At 38.8% G+C, this 7,816-nt stretch overlaps 1 long non-coding RNA gene across 1 annotated transcript; it reads right to left on the bottom strand.

The window, feature by feature from the left end:
• Positions 1-5,552: 5,552 nt before the first annotated feature.
• On the bottom strand, positions 5,553-7,602 carry LOC147757362 (uncharacterized). Its single transcript, XR_015320429.1, has 2 exons — positions 6,051-7,602; positions 5,553-5,802 (listed from the first exon to the last, which is right to left on the bottom strand). It is a non-coding gene; the product is annotated as an uncharacterized LOC147757362 (long non-coding RNA).
• Between the last annotated feature and the right edge of the window lie 214 nt (positions 7,603-7,816).

The raw sequence follows: 7,816 nt of genomic DNA, 5'->3' as shown, positions 1-7,816 counted from the left end.
CTACGAGTAGGTCGCACAGGTGATCTTGACGCAGATATTCTCGATGATTTACTTGCGTCGACGCTCGGCAGTTACCATTTTGAAATTTGTACGTATATTCATGAGAGCAACGGTTCATACGAAGTTAGTGCTGAGTTTGGCAGCCACTTGAAAAACTCAGAGAGTATGGATCCTTTAGGCGACACAAGACGTTATACAGTTGTTTTTACGTAGCAGAACTGAACGAGCTACATTCAGCGATGATGGCGCTTGGCTGCAGTATGATACGAGCCCCCTATTGCTAATATAGGCTAACCAGCTGACTAATTTCCTAAGAAAACTTCAGCGTATAGCTTTATATTGACGAAGAAAAAACCAATTATGCATCATGTGTTCTTTATCCGATGCGAAAAACCGTATGGCCCTTGAATTTATGTTATACGTAAAAATATTTATCAGTGTTTTTGTGTTTCGAGATCTATCTTGTTCGACGCGGAATAAGCGTGCTTATTTCGACTTTGCGAAAACAGTTCCTTACCACGTATCACATCTAAGGCTTCCAATATCGGTAACGTGAATACGCTGCACTCCGGGTCTCTTTTTTAACCGTACGCCTGATCAATAGCATCAGGAAAACGTCGTGTGATTAGCGGTACTAAGCTCGACTTCCTTCAACCGCAATGAGGAGATATTTATGAGGTATGAATATAGTACGAGTTTTAAAGGACGTTTGCTCCTATTATATGATTGAGCACTTGAAAAGCTGAGCAGATAACAACCGAGATAGTTTAGATGTTTAGAAACTATATATATATATATATATATATATATACACCCCATATAAAACAGCAGATTTCTCTATGCGGTACAACTAGCTAGACATATACTAAAAAACGCCAGGAAGCTATAACTTAGCGGCAGTTACAAAACAAAGTCACCCCTAACAAGGTTATATTTAGGCTTGATAATATTGAGGTTTGCAGCTAGCAGAAGCTTCCTTTGTTTCATACAAGACGTCTAGAATAGGACATATGATCTGTACCAAGTGAATAAAGTAGTGCTCTCGTTGAATTTACGCTGTATTTAGGATCGACTCTCAAAACGCATTCCGCAAACATCTCGCGAATGTCTGGACTTCTTCATTTGGACACAGCATGTTCACCATAGGTTTGTCCAAACGCTGATCTTACAATCACGTCTAACGATCTCGCTAGCGGTACAGCGAGCAGCAAGAACTGCGGATATATATTCTTTACAAGCATATAATAACATAATGTCGATCATAACAGATCTTAGAAAAAAAGCACTTTCTATTTTATACTACTTCGAAGTTAATTAGGTTTACAGTTGCAATGAGGAGTTAGTTAGCTTACTGGTAGGTATGAATATGAAGTTACATTAGGATTGTCATACTTCGCTTCTTGTTATCGCATTTATTTGTATCAGTAGTAGGCCGAGTAAATTGCTGACTGCACTGTCGTTTAAAAAGAAAAACATATTTACGTTACATATGACTGTTAAGCTATAATAATTAACAGAAGCTCAACCTTGTAACTAATAAATGCAATATATGCTTGAATGTATGAAAAAAATGCCGAAATCCAATTTGTCCTTCAACACGCCTTAAGGACGTAAAGTGCTGCGCGGTAAAATCATGCCGACTCCATCCTTAGGGTAACGACACTGTCAGCTCAATAGATTCCTACGAACTAAGTACGACGGTAAAATCAATGGTAGCGTGCGTTTTTTTTGAGATGCTTGACATGATTTATCTTATTGTTTCTTGGAATGAAAACTAAACAAATTTTTTTTAAGACAAAAAAGTGGTGTCATATGTTTCCGTACGTAAGTATTATGCCCCTCTTTTGTATTTTGAGCCTGCCGTGTCATTCACTGCCTATTCTACTTTCGACGGCCCAAATCTGAGTCACTGGAAGTGTTCCTTAACTTGTAGCTTTGTCTACTAGTTACCACGCCATTTGGGAAGGCCTCGAAGCCAATGGACAATGAAATGACAATTAAAATATAAGCAGTACACAATAAATGGCTGGTCCATCTAAAATGGCCTATTCAACATTTTTGAAGTGGGAAGGATCCTATGGGAGCGCCATCCTGTGGCTACGGGAAGGACTTAACACGTAACAACGCTATTATCATCTTATGACAACCAGATGATTCATAGCAGTAGTTCTTCTCAAGAGTATCATCGATATTTGCGAGCATTGTATTGGTGCTTGGGCAAAGTAATGGCAACTCACGATGAGACTAGCAGGACACAACCGGCCCACATGATAATCTTAAAAACGATTTACAATGAAGTCTTCGGTATGCCTTTTTTTGGCCTGCTTGTAGCCTGATCGCTCACCCGTAACCTAAATATAAATATATTTTTGGCTCGACGGTCAGTTGGTACCCGCAAAGATTCGTCCTGAATTGAGTAGGAGAATTCGGTCCTCGTTTTTTGCCATAGAAACTTAATACTTGTTTTTACCATTTTTAGAGAAAGTCGAGCAGGAATTCAACATCAGCCGTATACAATATACGTTGTCCAAACAAGTAACAATAAGTTTGTGTCGTTAAAAACGTGCCTGGATCTCGGAAGCTTATATAGGGATACATTCCATGACATAAGCTACCATAAAAGTATACGCTGGTTTTATTCACAGTAGAACGTATGCGAACTTAAAATGTAAGTCCATCCCAGTTGCGCGTCACCGACTTTGAAATAATAACATTCCTGTCCTCATGCATGTCATACGTGCATGTCATACGTGCAAATCTGTTGAAACAGGAGCAAAAGTAGGCTCCTGTCTTTTTTTTGTGAACGCGTTACTTAATGGCTACGTGTACTAAATACACGTTTCAGCCAGGAGCCCAATGCTCTTTGAAGGATTTATTCTCTAGACAACTTAAAATCTGTGTGATCAGTCACGGGAAAGGCCTTACCTACTTCGAAGCTCCATGTTTCACGCAATCATACTTGACGTGTTGTAGACACATCGCATTTTTGTGGCATCTCGATTCACGAGTTGCAGGCCCTTAATTCATGTGCTAAATGGGTTTCGTGAATGCTCTTCTATGAAGCTCGTCATGACTGCATAATTGTTAAAATCGTTCCGCGTTACCTATGGTAACTCACTACACGAGCTAAATTTAGCAAAGTTCCAGCTCACACGCGAACATGCAATCGATGCACCTTCGTTTAGCTGCAATTCTAGCATTTATGTTTTGTTCAAGTATATGGCCAACTATACTAACAAACATTGTCGTAGAGCGAGTCGTAACAGCATACTCGCAAACTATTTGCCGCAACGATAATGAAGAACGCCTTTTGGCCAAAGATGCGATTCAGGAGAATCCTCATTGGATGCGGTGTTGCCTCAGCGACATTTGGAAACCTAATCACGTACAGAAGGTCTGACTATATTATAGATTCCGTTCCTTTGTATCTTATCCGAATCCTCAAGCTAATTTTATTAAGTTCACAATGTATGCTGTTGTTGTTTTTTTGTTTAGATTCTAAAAGATTTAAAAGTGAGGAAAGTCCTCCCTAGCATGTATCTTGTAATGCTTGAAATCGTTGCCTTAATGCTATGGCAATGTGCTAATTGTCGTCTCCAATAAACGTAGGCCGAACGTCGATTAAGCGTTCAGAAAGAGTCGGTAATGCCTTGTACCGTTGAGTCTGTACTCTAAACTCGTCTGAGAGACAGGGTTCCATAACGTAGCCTTCCTTTAGTTTTAAAAATTTCGCAGATTCTATTAAGGTTCGGGCAAGCCGAAGACCTTTCGAACAATTTGTTGATTTTGCGATCGCTTTGAGAAGTACTAGTAGCCAGCCATATTCGCAGAAATTCAACGAAGATATGAATCGTTTGGAAAAGTTCTACATCAGCAAATTGTCGTTATGTAAGACGCTAATGGTAACGTAAACACTGTTATTATCTTTGAATGAAGTTATCTTGTTGATAAGAATGGGTTGCGGCTGAAGTCCGTTCTGTAATCATGGCTCTAAAGCGGAGCTTAGCTAAATTCAACTTACATATTTTCGCTTGGCTGCGTTCTACATAGAAAATTAAAGACGTCGTTCTTTTGGAATATACCCAGCCGGAGAGTTACGTGACCAAAGTAAGGACAAAACTGACTGAAGTTTAACAAGGTCAGGAAATTGTGCCTCAAGGGACGTCAAGCTTTAATTTAGCATCCTTGAAGTTCGGTGTTTGCTTTTTTCTCGTAATATAAAAATTACTACATTTGATCAAGGACGTTCTGAACAAGGAATAAAAACAAATTGTAATAAAGATTCCTTTTGAAATCATCAAACCTTAGTTAATTTTCTTTAGGTTGTGTGTTTTTTTTTTAATTCGATTTATCTCTCCACAGTAACCGTGAGCCAACACAACAACAATACATGATCGGTTTTTAACTGATTTATTTACCAGATACCCACACTTCACTAGGCGAAAATGCAGACGGCGCATAGTTATCTAAAACATCAATAATGGCTCGGCTGAACTCTACTGTATATACATTAGGACTCGTGAACAATACAGCGGGATTGGTTCGTCACGCCTGCTTTAATGGGTTGTATATCTCGAGCAAACCATATAAATAGCGGCCTAGGTATTAGAAGCAGACTCTGACAGTTTTAGTGCCATCACTTCTCACAGACGATTTGTTCCACACTGCCAGGCCATGTTTGCTAGAATTTGTTGCTTGAAACGTTCACGCTGAGAGGAAGCAGCGACAGTTGTTGACTCTTTTTGGTACAAGCTTCCGGAACCGGAAAAGATCAGATACTCCTGAGCTCAGATGTTGCTTTTCCATTGGAGACCTAAAGAACCGTGAACAGTAAATGGAATTCGGCTGGTTTTAACTAAAGTACGACACTGCCTACGTAACGGACGATATCACGTCAACTGACTTTTTGGGAAAACCTGTAGATGCTGTCGATATTCCCTCGTTGTCGGTCGATCACAGTGTCGGTATTTTAGGCTTTGCCCTTGTTAAATAGAATGTTCATTATTTATTCCAGCAGATTTATTTTACTCCGGTTCATATAATATGACTTTGTGATAGATGGGCTGAACATTCGAATTAGCTCCTCTGATGACTTTTCCACACTGCGTTTTAATATTGCTATGGATCAAGCTAATATTTCAAGTGGTGTCTTTTTTCGTAAAGACCTTTAAAGCTAGATGCTAGCTCACGTCCTCCAGTATAAATTGGCTTCCAAAGGATTAGATCAACTACATGCACCGGGTATCGAGTCCTAAATTAGGCACACATCGGAACCGTTTGTTCTGGTGGTGTTTCGTCGTACGTAAAATACCGTCTATAAAAGAAAAAAAATAAACTACAGACGTAGCTGTAAACTGAAAGAGCAATGATAATTATAATTATTACTGTGTTGGATAATCCTTATAATTAATCCATGCTTGGCTATATCGAAGCATGTATACTTAAATATGTTATCTTAAGTCCTAATGGGAAAGCAATTTAACATAAACATTCATACTCTCCTGGATTATCAAAAACAGTAGCAGCAGAACTAAAAAAAAAACACAATAAAATACTTGAAGAGAATGTGGTACCTTTAACAAGGCGTGCCTTTCCTTTATTGGTAGACAAACGACAATTGGAAATTACTACTTTCTGTCTAATAATAATGCAATCAGTTTAATGGCGAAAAGTTGAACTCTGGTATAATCAAGTATGCTCCGTTACTCCCAATGCCCATCACCATTGTGAAATTATGATACGCTATATACCGAATAGGTACAATGTATACACAGCTTAAGGATAGGCCTTAGTCGATGATGCCTGAAAAATCAACAAGATACACCGGCTAAGCTTCGGATTCTAATCATTGTGTTCTCTTATATCATTAGCGTAATATTATCGTATGAAAAGCTGCATAAATTTGTTGAAATTGAATCAAGATTGAAAACGAGATCAGCGTTCTTAACTAGCCTAATGCAAATTAAAAAATGGCAATCTTATCATAGAAAGACTAATTACTTATATTACATTGCTTGACATCTTCTAGCGAAAATCTAAAACCTAATTACCTATGCTTTGGTCTTATTCCGCGTCATCGCAGGCCAGATGTGCACCAATCTTAACGAACCAGGTCCCGTCTCACGGAAAGTTGTACTCGCTTATGGGATAATGTAAGCGCTTCTCTGGACAGATAGGCGGAATATTCTCTCAGGAGGGGCTGGCGCCAAGGAGAACTGCATACACTTATCAAAGACGGTTCAACACGGATAAGATTAGGCCAAGTACCGTTATTTTACCAAGAATATGGATTTACCGGGACTGAGCAGAAAGAGGTCAGAAAAATAGATAAAAGATTGCGGGAATGTAGCAACACGAGGTTGTTTTCTAAGTGATAAGAACTCTGCGGCTTGAACTACAAAGGCCGCCGAACGCGAATAGCTTAGATAATAGGGTATGTGGGGCAAAGAAGATTTGTGGTAGCTTTTTAAAAATAATTTTTTTCTACAAAAGTGTGAGGCATAAAATGTTTTATCACTTTGAGCAACTGGATGATTGTTTTCTGTAATCAATAAATCTGTGACTCTAGACGTTCTAGATTTAAACTTACAAAAAAACTCAGTTCTGCCCAAGCATGATGTGGAAAGTACTCTTCTAACTTACCGGGTTCAAGCTAATGGCCTTATTAGAACAAATATCAACATAATGTATATAGTGTACTGTTGCGCTAATTGTACGGGGTAAATTTCTAATTTCAAATGAGAAAGTTTGAAAAGGGTAAATAAATACAGTTGCCAACAATTAATTAGTAACAACAATTCATAAACTACTAACGTATAGTTTTAAGGGGAAATAATTATACGAGCCTAGTACACGTGAACCTTAGATTTGTGTTACGTGCATCCGATACACATGTGGAGAAAGCGTGTTGCCAAAAAACACAGTATTTCAATAAACTTTGCGATTACAGTCGCAGTTTGAAAGTTATTATTATTTACCATATCTTGCTTACGAAGTCACTTTATGTTTTAGAACCGTGGAATACCATTTTTGTATAAACAGACTCGAACGGAAGGGTAACTGCGATCTAAACCTAACACTACTGGATCCTTTGGACAAAATCAACAGGTGAGAAAGGAACTCGAGACCTGTTAAAAGACTTATCGTCTTGAAGGGGATCCGACCTGGATAATATTATAAGGTGCTTTCCGTGAGTCAACTGCAAAATATCGCGTTCGTGTCCAAGGTACTTAGATAATTATTGCCTACAATGAGGTCTTCAGTGCAGCTGATAAAAATAAGACGTAAGTGAAGCCAGCCGTAAAAGATTTCGAAATTAGATTGGCTCAATAGTGCTTTGAGGTACCGATTTTTGTTAGGGAACCTCCTGAGCAACCAAAGGGTTCAGTTGTTGTTTTTTATCATTAGCGATATAAAAACAGAAGAAAAGGGTAGTTTCGGCTGATGAAAACAATCACCCCCCCCCCCCCCGTAATATTTATAGCACCAGTAGAATTATATCATAAGGAAATTTGTCTTCGGCCCAAACTCTCAAAAGAACTAATTGTGAATGTAAATTTCGTTATCTATTAATTCGTCAAAGATAATCAAGGGGATTTGAATCATTTTTTATTGACGCAGATATATAGATGTTCGCGGTAGCCTCAAACTAGCGACTTGCTGGGTTCAGCATCTAGCTGGTGTCTCGTCGACAGAACAACAGCCTCAGTTGTTTAGGCCTAGCAGACGACCGACAGACACCCATCAAAAAGGTTTGCAGGAATCTACAGGACAGGTATGCTTGTATAATGAAGGTATCGAGATAAACGTCAGTCCA

The sequence above is a fragment of the Varroa destructor genome, unplaced genomic scaffold (assembly GCF_002443255.2).
Source record: "Varroa destructor unplaced genomic scaffold, Vdes_3.0 BEIS01000002.1, whole genome shotgun sequence".
In the NCBI taxonomy this organism is placed as follows: domain Eukaryota; kingdom Metazoa; phylum Arthropoda; class Arachnida; order Mesostigmata; family Varroidae; genus Varroa; species Varroa destructor.
Note: the sequence above shows the minus strand (reverse complement) of the source record. Positions and strands in the feature narration are given on the sequence as shown.